The 15,143-nt window shown below is 51.5% G+C and overlaps 1 protein-coding gene across 1 annotated transcript in view; it reads right to left on the bottom strand.

Annotated features, from left to right (window-relative positions):
- The window catches only part of ARHGEF10L (Rho guanine nucleotide exchange factor 10 like), a 177,960-nt gene extending 163,317 nt beyond the window's left edge, over nucleotides 1-14,643 (bottom strand). The window contains exon 1 of the mRNA XM_064363360.1: nucleotides 14,619-14,643. The gene's annotated coding sequence lies outside the window, so the exon portion shown is untranslated. The remainder of the gene's footprint in view (nucleotides 1-14,618) is intronic.
- Between the last annotated feature and the right edge of the window lie 500 nt (nucleotides 14,644-15,143).

Raw genomic sequence — 15,143 nt, 5'->3', positions numbered from 1 at the left:
TGGCACACGCCTGTAATCCCAGCTACTCGGGAGGCTGAAGCAAGAGAATCACTTGAACCCAGGAGGCGGAGGTTGTAGTGAGCCGAGACTGCACTACCGTACTCCAACCTGGGTGACAGAGCAAGACTCTGTCTCAGAAAAAAAAAAGAAAAAACAGAAAATGGGTGGGCCGGCCATGGTGGCTGGCCAAGCACAATTGCTCACGCCTGTAATCCCAGCACTTTTGGAGGCCAAGGCAGGCAAATCACTTGAGGTCAGGAGTTCGAGACCAGCCTGGTCAACATGGCGAAACCCCATCTCTATTAAAAATAGAAAACTTAGCAAGAAGTGGTGGCAGCCGCCTATAATCTCAGCAACTCAGGAGGCTGAGACAGGAGAATCTCTTAAACCCAGGAGGCGTAGGTTGCAGTAAGCTGAGATCACACCACTGCACTTCAGCCTGGGAGACAGAGCGAGACTCCGTCTCAAAAAAAAAAAAAAAGTGGGTGGATGGGAACGTGAACTTCCCAAGCCTAGATGCCCCCCTGGCAGAGGCAGTATAAATGGAGAGTGCCCAGCCAGCAGCCAGTCCTTGTGATCCACTATGTCATCAAGCCCATCGTGAACAGGCTAGTACCAAAGAGAGGCTGGGTCACGTTTTGCTTACAAATGAGGATGATAGAATCTGTCTTACCAAGTTGAAACACTCTTTCCCTAACATTCCTGCCCCTGTTCAATAGGACAGGCATATTGAGCAGGGAGTGGGATACACTGAGCAACCCCTCAAGCCTTCTAGGTTCTTCACAACCCAAGACCTGCATTTAGGGGGAAGCAAGGTGAGGTCAAAGACACAGCCACAGGTGTCCCAGGGGGTCAGGTGGAAGGAAGCCTGACTTCCCTGAGCTGTTCCTTTATGGGCCTTAGTGTCAGAAGAGAGTAGTCTGAGTAGCCCGTTCTCCTGGGGATGTTGTGTCAAAATAACCACTCTCTATATACCAGATTCTGTTTAAACACTTCACATGTATTAGCTCATTTAATCCTCACAGTAACCCTATAAAGCAGATTCTTTTATCCCCATTTTACCGATGAGGAAACTGAGGCACAAAGACACTCTGTCATAGCCTTGAATGTTCATCAGGATGACCTGTTTTGTTCTTACTCAGCACCCCCTTCACTTGAAGCACTTGAATAGATTTTTATTCCTTGAAAGCAAAGAAGCCTGTGATGAGAGGAGAGATGAATATCCAGGTGGTACTCTCTGTCCCTGGCTACTGTCTTGGTGCAGGATGAAGGGGACATTTCTGAGTGCTTTATAAGGAGAGGGACCAATTAAGGGACAGGCATCCCCAGCACCCTGCTTTAGCCTTCCTGTATCTCTTAAAACAGAAAAGGTCAAGGTGGGCCAGGAGTGGTGGCTCACACCTGTAATCCCAACAGTTTGGGAGGCCGAGGCAGGCGGATCACCTGAGGTCAGGGGTTTGAGACCAGCCTGGCCAATATGGTGGAACCCCATCTCTACTAAAAATACAAAAATTAGCCGGGCCTAGTGGTCTGTACCTGTAGTCCCAGCTACTTGGGAGGCTGAGGCAGGAGAATAGCTTGAGCCTGGTGGGTGGAGGTTGCAGTTAGCTGAGATCACACCACTTCACTCCAACCTGGGCAACAGAGCAAGACTCCATCTCAAAAAAAAAAAAAGAAAAGAAAAGAAAAGGTCAAGGGGGAAGGGGACAAAGGACAAAGGCTTAGCGCAGGGTAAATGTGGGCCAGGGCATCAGAAGCAGCTGCAAACACATACAGCTCCCCTACCAAGCAGTGCAAACCCCACGGGCCCCAGGGGGCCACCTACTCCTGGGGGCATCTGCAGCCTCCTCTAGGAATAACAGGCAGAGCACTTGGGGCCATCTGCTGAGCCAAGAGGAGGTTGGATTTCTCGGCTTGGGGCCTGGCCAAGAAGCCAGAAAGGACAAGGAGACAAGGTCTTTGCTTCCTGGCATCAGATTACTGCTCCAGCCCAGGGCTCAGAGCACTAGGCCAGGCTCCCAGGCATAAGAGTTGCTGGTCAGCTGACAGCAGACAGGGCCAAGGGCCTGTTCTAGAAGTTACCATAAGGATAAAGGGGATGTGTCACTGGCTGCTGAGGAGAGGGAGCAAGGAGAGAGCCCAGGGGACACAGCGAGCCCCCAGCCTTGCCAAGCAGACCAGGCTGGAGTCTAGGGGCCAGGGCTGGAGGTCCCCAGGGGGGCAGGGCCTGGCCCTGGGCCTAGAGACTGCAGTGACACATGGCAGGTGGGTGGCAAAGGGTGCTCAGCTCCCACTGGCCAGCCTGGGCTGTGGCAGGAGGGCATGGCCATGGCTGCAGCCTGGCACCAGCCCCAGAAACCTTCATCATCCCACAGTTTCACTGCCCAGGGCGGCGAGGCTCCATAAGCTCCCTGGTCTCCCAGATGAAAGACGCTTTCTAAGAGTCATAAAACCATCCCCACTCAGAACAATGGGCTCTTATCCGGCAGTGTCCTTCACATCAGTTCCCATGAGCAACACACCAGAAGCTGCAGGCAGGAGTTTTATAGACTGGCGTTTTGGACCAGCCCCAGTACTCATTAACATCCACTGCCTCGCCCTCTGTGGAGTCTGCATGGAGGCTGCATGGAATCACATCCATCACTCCCATTTACAGAGCCCTACTATGTGCTGAGCCTCCAGGCAACCCTGCAGGGAAGGTGGCTTTATGAATAGATACAGAGGCCCAGAGAAGTGAAGTGACTTGTCCAAGGTCACACAGTGGGAGAGTAAAAGAGCTGGAATTTAAATCCAGAGTCCATGCTCCTTCCCTAGACCATGTGATCTCTAGTTAAGACTGTCCAAGTCTTCCCCCAAGAACTCAAGAGGTTAAGCTCCCAGAAATGACATCTTCTGAGACCTCAAAGCCTTCACCAGGATGGTCATGTTGACCCACCCAGTGGGTCAGCAGAGGCACAGGGGTGGGTCACTTTGGAAGGGAGACATGACGTCGGAGACCTGAAACAAAAGAGGCCCTGAGCCCCTTCCCTCCGCCAAAACCGAGTCCCCACCATATCCCACATTCACCCCTCCAAAGTCCCTTCACCCCATTTCTCCTCAGAAGGCCACCTGTGCTGACGATGCCCCCCCTTTTACTGTGTGTTTATCTACATTTACCATATGCCAGGCTCTGCAGTCTTTGTACGTGATCCCGTTGACTCTTGCAAGAACTCTGTAAAATGGCTGCCTTCTTTTTTTTTCTTTTTGAGACGGAGTCTTGCTCTGTCACCCAGGCTGGAGTGCAGGGGCATGATCTCGGCTCACTGCAACCTCTGCCTCCCAGGTTCAAGCAATTCTCTTGCCTCAGCCTCCCAAGTAGCTGAGATTATAGGTGCCTGCCACCACACCTGGCTAACTTTTGTATTTTAAGTAGAGATGGGGTTTCACCATGTTGTCCAGGCTGGTTTCAAACTCCTGACCTCAAGTGATCTACCCACCTCAGCCTTCCCAAGTGCTGGGATTACAGGCGTGAGCCACCACACCCAGCTGGAATGGCTGCTTCCAAGATCCCCTTTTTCATACAAGAAACTGAGGTCCAGAAAGGTAAACAGCCTGCCTACAGTCACATAGCAAGTAAGCAACAGATTCCAGGTCTATCTGACTCTCCCTCACCACACTGCCCCAAAACTTCACAATGTGGGGTCCAGCAGACACTGTATTCCACCTTCTCAATCCCCCAGTACTGGCTCACAACCCTGGGTGTCACCACAGTTGCATGGATAATGACGATAACAGCTGTTCCTTCATGGATACCTTCAGAGCTGATAAGTGGGGGTGCCAGGGTTTGTCCCACAGAGCTGATAAGTGGGGATGCCAGGGTTTGAAACCTCTTCTCTCTGGTTCCAGAACCACTGTTCCTTCCAGGTAATCCAGCATGATAGTTAGACCAAACCATCCCAATAAAGACTTGCCATGCATGCAACAAACATCCCAGGTGCCTAAGGTGTGCCCAGCACCATTCCAGGAGCTGCCAGTAAAATAAACAAGATTGTTGTATGGCTGGGTGTAGTGGCTCACACCTGTAATCCCAGCATTTTGGGAGGCCAAGCGGGTGGATCACCTGAGGTCAGGAGTTCAAGACCAGCCTGGCCAACATGGTGAAACCCTGTCTATACCGAAAATATAAAAAATTAGCTGTGCGTAGTGGTGGGCACCTACGGTCCCAGCTACTTGGGAGGCTGAGGCAGGAGAATCACTTGAACTCGGGAGGCAGAGGTTGCAGTGAGCCAAGATTGTGACACTGCACTCCAGCCTGGGCAACAAAAGCAACACTGCATCTCAAAAAAAAAAAAAAAAAGACTGAGGTGTTCCTGGCCCCATGGCCCCATAAGCCCCGTGGGAGGTTGCCAGGGACCCCCTGGCCATTCCTGGCTGCTCTACTTAGAGCTCCATCTATAGCTGCCTCCTCTCATCCTCCAATGCCACTCATCTCCGCTGGGCTTCCAGAAACTTCCCAGATATCCTGCCCCAGGCCCTGCGAAGGTAGTCCACAGCACTTCATCTCTTGGGTCATTTTGCCCTCAGATGCTTCTCAACCAGCTCCTAACTGGGCAAACCAGATAGGTGGCGGTGGTGGCCCAGGCTTCCCTGAAGAACCCCTGAGACCCAGCCACCAGAAGGCATGGCTAGCAGTCACAGCACCACCTTTGTTGTGATTTGCTCATGGGCTTCCCCACTCTGAGAAGCTGGCTTGGGGTCTGCCCTATGTCACCATCTCCTGTTACTGTCTGTGGCTGCCAAGGACAAGCAGACTGCCCAGAACAACTCATGGATACATCTGGTTAACTAGTTAACGCCAGACCCTGAGTTAATGATCTTAATTGGCTAGGTGCAGTGGCTCATGCCTGTAAATCCAGCACATTGGGAAGCCAAGGCAGGAGGATCCCTTGAGGTCAGAAGTTCAAGACCAGCCTGGCTAACATGATGAAACTCTGTTTCTACTAAAAATACAAAAATTAGCCAGATGTGGTTGTGCATGCTTATAGTCCTGGCTACTTGGGAGGTTGAGGCAGGAGATCACTTGAACCCAGGAGGTGGAGGTTGCAGTGAGCCAAGATCACGCCACTGCCCTCCAGCCTAGGCAACAGAGCGAGACTCCGTCTCAAAAAAAAACAAAAAACAACAAAAAATTATCTTCATCATCATCATCATCTGTATCACCATCATCACAACCATCGTCATCAGCATAGCTAACATTTATTGAGAACTTGCTACACAACAGGCTCTGGGCCAGCCCTTTACCTGCATTATCTCATCGAAACCCAATAATCCCATGAAGTAAGTACTGAAACTATCTCACGCAACAGATGAGCACACTGATACCAGAGACATTGAGGTTAGGAGTTCAAGACCAGCCTGCCCAAGTGCTATAGTGCTTGTTAAATTATCTGTTACCCCTGCTATACTGTAATCCTTCTGAGGGCAGGAACATGTGTCCTGTGCACAGAGTTGTGTCTCTAGGATGCAGTACCTGGCACAGAAGAGGAATTCAATAAACAGTCTTTAGATGAATGAATGGATGGAGGATGGATAGATGGATGAAAATTATAGATGGTGAACAAATGGATGGATGGATAGATGGATGGATGGATACAATTAAAACCAAAACGAGGCCAGGCACAGTGGCTCATGCCTGTGACACTTTAAGAGGTCAAGTTGGGAGGATCACTTGAGCCCAGGGGTTCAAGACCAGCCTGGGCAACATAGTGAGACCCCATGTCTACAAAAAGTAAAAAATTATCCAGGCTTGGTGGTGTATGCCTGCGGTCCCAGCTACTTGGGAGGCTGAGGTGGGAGGATTGCTAGAACCTGGGAGTTCAAGGCTGCAGTGAGCTGCAATCATGCCCCTGCACTCCAGCCTGGGGTACAGAGTGAGACCCCATTTCAAATAAATAAATAAATAAATAATTCTCTTAATGAATTTTTTTTTAAAATAAAGAAAACCAAGAGGAAAAGGGGCAGGTGCAGTAGCTCGCATTTGTAATCCTAGCATTTTGGGAGGCCGAGGCAGGTGGATCACTTGAGGCCAAGAGTTTAAGACCAACATGGCAAATCCCCAACTCTACTAAAAGTACGGAAATTAGCTGGGTGTGGTGGCTCGTGCCTGTGGTCCCAGCTACTCAGGAGACTGAGGCAGGAGAATTGCTTGAACCTGGGAGGTGTAGGTTTCAGTGAGCCAAGATCGTGCCACTGCACTCCAGCCTGGGCGACAGTGAGACTCTATCCCCTGCCCCGCTCCCCAAAAAAGAGGCCAGGCACTGTGGCTTATGTCTGTAATCTTAGCACTTTGGGAGGCTGAGGCGGGTGAATCACCTGAGGTCAGGAGTTCAAAACCAGCCTGACCAACAAGGTGAAACCCTGTCTGTACTAAAACTACAAAAATTAGCCGGGTGTGGTGGCACACGCCTGCAGTCCCAGCTACTTGGGAGGCTGAGACAGGAGAAGTGCTTGAACCCGGGAGTCGGAGGTTATAGTGAGCCAAGATCCCACCACTGCACTCCAGTCTGGGTGACAGAGCAAGACTCTGTCTCGAAAAAAAAAAGAGAAATAAATAAATAAATAGAGAGAGAAAGAAAGAAAGAAAAAAGAAAGAAAGAAAGAAAGAAAGGCAAAAGGAAAATAACCAGAGGCAATAACTCCTCCACTCCCAGTCACCCACCCCCTCAGTGAATAGGTAGCAAACTGAATGCAGTTTTTCCACGAACTGGAAAATCCCCTGGCAAGGATGCCAGGCAAGGCAGAGAAGAGTATGTTGATTTTTTTAGGGGCAAGAAAAAAGAAGGTAGTGTCCTGAAGGTGATGAGCTTTGAAAGAGCTCAGTAAAGAGGGCAGCACACAGAGTCTGATCAAGCATTTTTTTCCCCTTCCCAGAAGCTTCCAGGGAATTTAATCTGCTCAATCCCAAACTACAGGTCTCTGGATCAGCGTGGGGTGGAGGGTACCAGTGGCGCCATAAAATGTGTCCAGTGTAGTGAGCTCCCTGCCCTGTGGCTCCAGGGTGGGGCCTGGGAACAGAGCTGTGCCAGCCTCTCAAGTTCTGGTTAGAGTCAATCCCAACCCATTCCCTGGGTGCTGTCTCAGAATTGTAGAGCACCCGTCAGGAGCCTAGAGCTTTAGGGAGATTATTCTCTGGTGTATTAAAAGATCTCATGCTGACCCACAAATCCTCCAACCACATGAATTCTGATCAGCGGCGTCAGCCAGCCTCCCCGTTCTGGGGTGAGATCAATGTGAAGCAGGCTGCCTCCCTCCCCCAACCCTGCATTCCCTGCAGAGCCCAGGGCTTCCAGTTTCCTGTGGGAGAAGCAAGACTCAGAGATGAAACAACCCTGTAGTCCCAGGAGAGCAGGCATGGAGGCCTGTGGCCCAGTTTTGTAGTTTCCAGAACAACTTTTCAAGAAAGCGAGGAAGAGAAAAAGACTAGAAAACAGAGTGGGATTCCTACCCCACTTAGAGACGTCCGCTGTCCTGAATGGAACAAGTCATTGCCGTCCAAGACAGCACCACGAGGCAGCCTGCCATCCAGAGCCTTGTCTTTTTCTTTTTCATTCTTTTGGAGACAGAGTCTCACTCTGTTGTCCAGGCTGGAGTGCAGCGGCACAATCTTGGCTCACTGCAACCTCTGCCTCACGGGCTCAAGCGATCCTCATGCCTCAGCCTCTAAGTAGCTGAGACTACAGGCACACACCACCATGCCTGACTAATTTTCATATTTTCAGTAGAGACAGGGTTTCGCCATGTTGCCCAGGCTGGTCTTGAACTCCTGGGCTCAAGAAATTCATCCACCTCGGCTTCCCAAACTGCTAGGGTTACAGGTGTGAGTCACCACGCCCAGCCAGCCTTGTCTATTTGTCAGAAACAGGGAGCTGGAACAACCCTGGTGCCAAGACATGGCCTTCCTTTACTGAGCATTTGTTATGCACCAGGCTTAGTGATCTGCCTGGGATAACCCTCTCAGCACCTCAATGAGACCTAGTGACTCACCAAAGTTCGCACCATTGCAAGGGACAGAGCTGAGATTTAAAGTCAAATCTGACCACAAAGTCCAAATTTTTCCGCTGATAAGATGGAAAGGACTTAGAAGGCCTCTACTCCCACAAACGCTGGCATCCCAGGTTATTCCAACAATTGGCCATACAGACTAGGGGAAGGTTTTTACAGAGATCACTCCAGTCTTGGCCAGTCCCCGAATATCAGAAGCAATGAGAATCTCCCCCATTCTTGTGCTCTCTGAGCTTTGCGGCCACGTGGGGAGGAAGGAGAGGGAGCGCTGGCAGGAAACTCAGAGAGGGCACTGGGGACCCATCCATTCGAGCAATTCCGAGACTTTCAGAGCTGGAAGAGCTATTACCCTCTAGTTCTTTTCCTCTGGTTTCCTTTACTTCCCACCCCCCCACCCGCCCCCCGACAGAGACGGAGTCTCATTCTGTCACCCAGGCTAGAGTGTAGTGGTGGGATCTCAGCTCACTGTAACCTCCGCCTCCCAGGTTCAAGTGATTCTCCTGCCTTGGTCCACCGAGTAGCTGGGACACAGGCACGTGCCGTCACGCCTGTCTAATTTTTGTATTTTTAGTAGAGATGGGGTTTCACCATGCTGGCCAGCCTGGTCTCAGACTCCCAACCTCAAGTGATCTGTCCGTCTCAGCCTCCCAAAGTGCTAGGATTACAGGCGTGAGCCACAGCACCCAGCCTCTTCACTTTAAAAAATATATATTTATTGGCCAGGCGCAGTGGCTCACACCTGTAATCCCAGCACTTTGGGAGGCCAAGGCAGGTGGTCAGGAGTTTCAGACCAGCCTGGCCAACATGGTGAAACACCGTCTCTACTAAAAATACAAAAATTAGCCTGACTTGGTGGCATGTGCCTGTAATCCCAGATACTTGGAGGCTGAGGCAGGATAACTGCTTGAACCTGGAAGGTAGAGATTGCTGTGAACCAAGATCGCACCATTGCACTCTAGCCTGGGCGACAGGGCAAGACTCTGTCTCAAAACAAAAAAATTATTAAGAGAATGATTTTCTTGCCGGGCGCCGTGGCTCACGCCTATAATCCCAGCACTTTGGGAGGCCGAGGAGGGTGGATCGTGAGGTCAAGAGATCGAGACCATCCTGGTCAACATGGTGAAACCCCATCTCTACTAAAAATACAAAAATTAGCTGGGCATGGTGGCTCATGCCTGTAGTCTCAGCTACTCGGGAGGCTGAGGCAGGAGAATTGCTTGAACCCAGGAGGCAGAGGTTGCGGTGAGCCGAGATTGAGCCATTGCACTCCAGCCTGGGTAACAAGAGCGAAAATCCATCTCAAAAAAAAAAAAAAGAGAGAGAATGATTTTCTTTATTCACTTATTGATTTATTTGGAAAGGAGTCTCAATTTGTTGTCCAGGCTGGAGCACTGTGGTGTCATCACAGCTCACTGCAGCCTCAAACTTCTGAGCTCAGGCGATCTTCTCATCTCAGCCTCCAGTGTAGCTGGGACTACAGGCATGCGCCACCAGGAACAAGACTAGAATCCATGGCTCAAACCAACATCTTCCTTTCCCAGAGAGGGAAACTGAGGCTCCAAGAAGGCAAGCATTTGCTTAAGGTCTTACTTCATGTGAAGAATGGATCTGGGAAGCAGAGGCAGCCACCTGGCTCCCAACCTAGGGTCCCATCCCCCACCCCAGCTTGGCTCAAACCAACCATGATATTGGGACCCTTTTAATCAGATGCTTATCAGATTTAATTATAATGTTGCTCAGGGGAAGAGACTTAGTCTACTAAGATGAGAAGGGAGAAGGTGGGCAAGGGCGCTACTTAACCCCACTGGCTCCCTCCTCCTCCTCCCTCCCCTGCTGAGGTATTGGATGTCTCTGCAGTAGCTAAGCTGGGTTTGGCTGGACCAGGAGGAAGGATGAGTGTTACCTGCAGAGCAGGTCACAGTGTGGCCCAGCAAGCTCCCTGTTTGCTTGGTCCCCTTGAAACAAAGGCTGCCTCTGTTTCTGAGACAAGGAAGGATGGGGGAAGGGGGTCTCTGTCATTCTGCTGAAGGAAAAAGTGGGAGCGAGCCTGAGCAGGGGAGAAGAGGACTCACTTGGTGGCACCACCAGGCCACCTGCCTCAGACCTATCTGCTAAGCTCCCAAACCTTGTTCCCATAAGTCTGGCCTCCTGGAATCCAAGGAGTCCATGCTCCAAATTTGTTCACTGCTCCTCACCTGAGTACCCGGGGAGACTCCCATTCCCTGGGAGCTGCCTCTCATCATGATGGGAGGTGCTTACTTCTGGGAATATTCAAATCCTTGGTTCCCCATCTCCTGGTCCTGTGACCTTGAGTGAGTGAGTTCATGTCCCTGAGTCTCAGCTTCCCCACAGTAAAACATGGCTTGTCTTCCTGCATCCCAAGGTCATTCAATAGATAGATAGACAGATAGATAGATATAGATGATAGATAGATAGATAGATAGAAGATAGATAGATAGATAGATAGATAGAATAATTTTTTTTTCTTTGAGACGCTCTGCTGCCCACGGTGGAGTGCAGTGGTGCTATCTTGGCTCCCTGCAGCCTCGACCTCCTGGGCTCAATCGATCCTCCTACCTCAGCCTCCTGAGTAGCTGGGACTACAGGCGAGCCACTACACCAGGCTAATTTTTGTATTTTTTTGTAGAGGCTGAGTTTTACTATGTTGCCCAAGCTGGTACAAGGTCATTCTCTTTTTTTTTTTTTCTTGAGATGGAATCTCTTTCTGTCACCTAAGCTGGAGTGCAGTGGCTCTATCTCAGCTCACTGCAACCTCCGCCTCCCAGGTTCAAGCGATTCTCCCGTCTCAGCTCCTTGAGTAGCTGAGACTACAGGCACACATCACCATGCCCAGCTAATTTTTGTATCTTAGTAGAGACGAGGTTTTGCTATGTTGGTCAGGTTGGTCTCAAACTCCTAACCTCATGTTATCCACCTGCCTCAGCCTCCCAAAGTGCTGGGATTACAGACATGATCCACCATATCCAGTAGTCCAAGTTCATCCTAAGGATTAAATGTCAAAGCTTTTAGAGTCGCAGAAGAGACTGGAAACATGGCTTGGATAATTACCTCTCTTTTTTTTTTTTTTTTTTTTTTTTTTTTTTTTTTTTTTTTTTTTTTTTTTTTTTTTTTTTTTGAGACGGAGTCTTGCTCTTGTTACCCAGGCTGGAGTGCAATGGCGCGATCTCGGCTCACCGCAACCTCCGCCTCCTGGGTTCAGGCAATTCTCCTGTCTCAGCCTCCTGAGTAGCTGGGATTACAGGCACGCGCCACCGTGCCCAGCTAATTTTTTTGTATTAATAGAGACGGGGTTTCACAATGTTGACCAGGATGGTCTCGATCTCTCGACCTCGTGATCCACCCGCCTCGGCCTCCCAAAGTGCTGGGATTACAGGCTTGAGCCACCGCGCCCGGCCAATTACCTCTCTTTATACTAATTCTCTGCGTGCATGTTCCAATGTTTGAAAGGCATTCCCAGCCATGATTATCATTCACAGGGAATAAATCACCAGCCCCTGCACTCAGAAGGTGTGACCCAGGCCACAAGAGATTGAGTGGCTTGTTGAATGTCCTGTAAAGGCAGAAACAACTCTACAACCCACGGCTCAAAAGTCCCACTGGAGCCCAACCCAGAGGCACTGAGTGGGAAGAGCAGGAAATCACAATTCAGCCAAGCCAGGCTCTCATCTTGGCTGTGCCACAAACACAGTGTGTGACCTTGGGTGGTGACTTTGCATGAAGTGTGCTTTCAACTTTCTGACTGATGATTTCAGTGTCATTGACCAGTTATGTGATGCAGAGCAAGTGACTTCGCCTTTCTGAACCTCAGCTTCCTCATCTGTGAAATGGGGTTGCCAGGAGGGCTCAATGAGCCATGGCCCACAGGATGCCTGGCACAAAGCTTAGTATACAGTGGATGCCCAATAAATGAAAATGTAGCAATGGTGGGCTGGGCACAGTGGCTCACACCTGTAATCCCAGGACTGTGGGAGGCCAAGGTGGGCAGATTACTTGAGGCCAGGAGTTCGAGACCAGCCTGGCCAACATGGTGAAACCCTGTCTCTACTAAGAATACAAAAATTAGCCAGGCGTGGTGGTGGGCGCCTGTAGTCCCAGCTATTTGGGAGGCTGAGGCAGGAGAATCACTTGAACTCGGGAGGCAGAGGTTGCAGTGAGCTGAGATCGCACCACTGCATTCCAGCCTGAGCAACAGAGCAAGACTGCATCTCAAAAAAAAAAGAAAGAAAATGTAGCAATGGCGACCACAGTTCACTGCACCCTCAAACTTCTGGGCTCAGGCAATCCTTCCATCTCAGCCTCCCGAGTAGCTGGGACCACAGGCGTGTGCCACCAGGAACAAGATGAGTACTAGCGGTCAGTATTTCTGTGATTAGTATTATCATTAGAAGAGGGAGAAGACAGGATGGGATCACCTTGGGAATCTTGTTCCCATGACTGTCCTGGAGTACAATTCCTGGAAGGAGACATCGGGACCCTTCTCTCACCTTCCATGGGGTAGAGATGAGAACTGAGCCAGGCCAGCCACCCCCTGAAAGCCACAAAGTTCCATTCAATGAAGAGATCCAGCCAGAAGGACTGCTGGCATCACACTCAGAGCAAGCCTTTGCGGAGACAGAAGAGAGGGGTGGCCCCTAGCCACCTCAGGAGACTCTGATTTAGGGGCTGAAAGCTGAGGAGGCAGCCCCGCCTCAGCAGCCTGACACTTCTGCCCCCGGCGAAGACTTCTCTGGAGGAAAAGCCACACAGAGGAGGAGCCAGCCTTGATGTGGAGCATGCTTTGCTAGAAGCTGGGGGCAGAAAGGTCGGGGGGGGTGTCTAACTCTGTGACATCACTTAGCTGTGTGACCCCAGGCAGCTCACTTGATCTCTCTGAGCTTCCATCACTCAGCTATGGGCATCACCACAATTCCCGCCCTTCCCAGCTCCCCAGGCTGTTGTGAGTGCCCTTCAGGACGGCGTGGGCTGGCTTTGTAAACTGTCAGGCACCTTAGGATGAGGCACTGCCCTCATTAACCACCAAGCTCCCCTAAATAGACGGGCAAGGTGGGGTAGGTGGACGGGCAGCACGTGAGGTGCCACTCCAGGAAGCCAAAATGGAAAGAGGGGAACAGACATGGGGCCCTGGCCCCTCCTGCCCCTCTGCCACGCCCACTCTCACCTCCTGCCTCCTTTGCCCGGGACGCTCCAAGGAAACCCTGACAGCATTATCGGAGATCCCGGGCCATGGCTTTCAATCTTCCCTCTGCTATCGCACATGCACTGTCCTGGGAGTCATCAGCCATTGGTCCTGTGCTCTGGTGGCTGGAGGCTATGTGAGGATAGGGTAATCTGCCAAGGAGGTGGGGCAGGTGATGGGAGAAGAGCTTGGACAGTGACATTTGCAGCCCCAGGAAGCCAACTAGCCAGAGCATCACGTGGTCACCTAAATGTTCCTCTTCCAACCTCAGCTTCACCATGCCAAGCAGGACCCCCTCCCTAGGAAGCCTGGTTCTCCTATGGTAGCAGACAAGTACAGCAGCTAAGAGCTTGGCTGGGCACTAGCACCACACTCCCTGGGTTCGAAGCTCGGCTCCTCCTTCTCAAGCTGTGAAATCTTGAGTAAGTTACTTAACCTCTCTGTACCTGTTTCCTTAGCTATAAAATAAGAGTGATAACAGTAACACTTACCTCACTGCGGTGTCAGGGATGAGGCATTTACACACCTACTGTGCTTTGTTAGCAAAGTGCTCGGCACGAAGTAAGTGCCCAGCAAGGATTACGTGATCATTCACTGGCCACGGAAAAGAAAGAGGCTGCCTCCAAAAACTGAGCTCTCCATCCCCAGAGATAGTCAAGCTGTGGCTAAACAGCCACCTGTTGGGGATTCATGGCCTGGATGACCTTCAAAATGCCTCCCAACTGTGAGCCCATAAAGTCCCCTGTAAAATAGCTCCCACCTGCTGCATTCCTCCTCCCTGCTGTGGCCAGGATGGGCTCGGATGGGCTGTGATGGGCTGAGAGAGAGCTAGCAGGGTGGAAAAGCCAGGGAGAAACAGCCAGGAACAGGCGCAGAGGACCAAAGAAGGAGCGCTCGACATGGAGTCCACCAGTCTGGCTTCCAGCCCCAGTTCCACCACCAATGCACCAATTCACCTTCAGTGACCCCCTCTCCTCCAAGCCTGTTTTCCCAACTGTAAAATGATGCCATTGAACTGAAGCCATCTCAAGCTGCGTCCCTCACTCTGTGACCCTAAGCAGGAAGTGAGGAAAGTCCCCACCACACATGTCCTTCTTGCAGGCTACCTCTGCCTTTGTCACTCTGGGTTGCCCTGACCTGCCCCGCTAGGTGGCCGCAGGGTCGGGGTCACGCCCATAGAGGCACCCAGGACAGCTCTCCTCACCAAATCCATCCCAGGGTGTCCCCAAGCTCCAGCACCTTCTGGGAGGGATCAGGGTGTCCCTGGGCCTGAAGCCCAAGGGTGACAATGACTGCGGGGACCCCTCCCCCATGATCTCCAAAAGGTTCTCTTCCAACTCAGCGAGGGACAGAGATGGTTAAAAGCAAAAAGGAAACTGACCTGAATCCTGTGCAGTCCAATCGCAATCCTCCGTGAAGGGAGCACAAGTGTCAGGGGCAGCCCCTTTCGACTGGGAAGGGTCCTGTCTGTCGGTTGAAGTAGCTGGCAGGGCAGGCAGGAGCCTAGAGGGTGAGTAGGCTTGCTCCCAAGCTGGGTCCACACGGGGCCCAGATGTGTGACTCACTCACTTGCCCGACCTGCCGGGCAGGTGAGGGCAGGGTGGAGGAGGACAGGAGGCGGCCCTGGCAGTCCACGAGGAAAAGCTACACTGAGTCAAGCCAGCCAGGGCTGGGCCATCCATCAGCCAGCCTGGGAGGACCCGGAAGCTGGCCCGGGTGAGGAAGGGAGGGGCAAGAACCGAGATAGAGCCTCCAGAGGGGGGTGCCAAGCGGCGGGGCTGAGCTCCCACCACTGTGTGCCACTGGGAAGGCACACAAGGCCCGGGTACAGGGCAGGATTGGAGGGTCACTCATGGGCTGCACCCCTTTTAGCCAGAGAAGGTAGAAAGAAATATGCTTTGAAGTC

The sequence above is a fragment of the Aotus nancymaae genome, unplaced genomic scaffold, assembly GCF_030222135.1.
Source record: "Aotus nancymaae isolate 86718 unplaced genomic scaffold, 86718_ANA_hifiasm-v0.15.2.pri h1tg000053l, whole genome shotgun sequence".
Lineage (NCBI taxonomy): Eukaryota > Metazoa > Chordata > Mammalia > Primates > Aotidae > Aotus > Aotus nancymaae.
The sequence above is the reverse complement of the archived record's forward strand: the minus strand, read 5'-3'. Positions and strand labels throughout refer to the sequence as shown.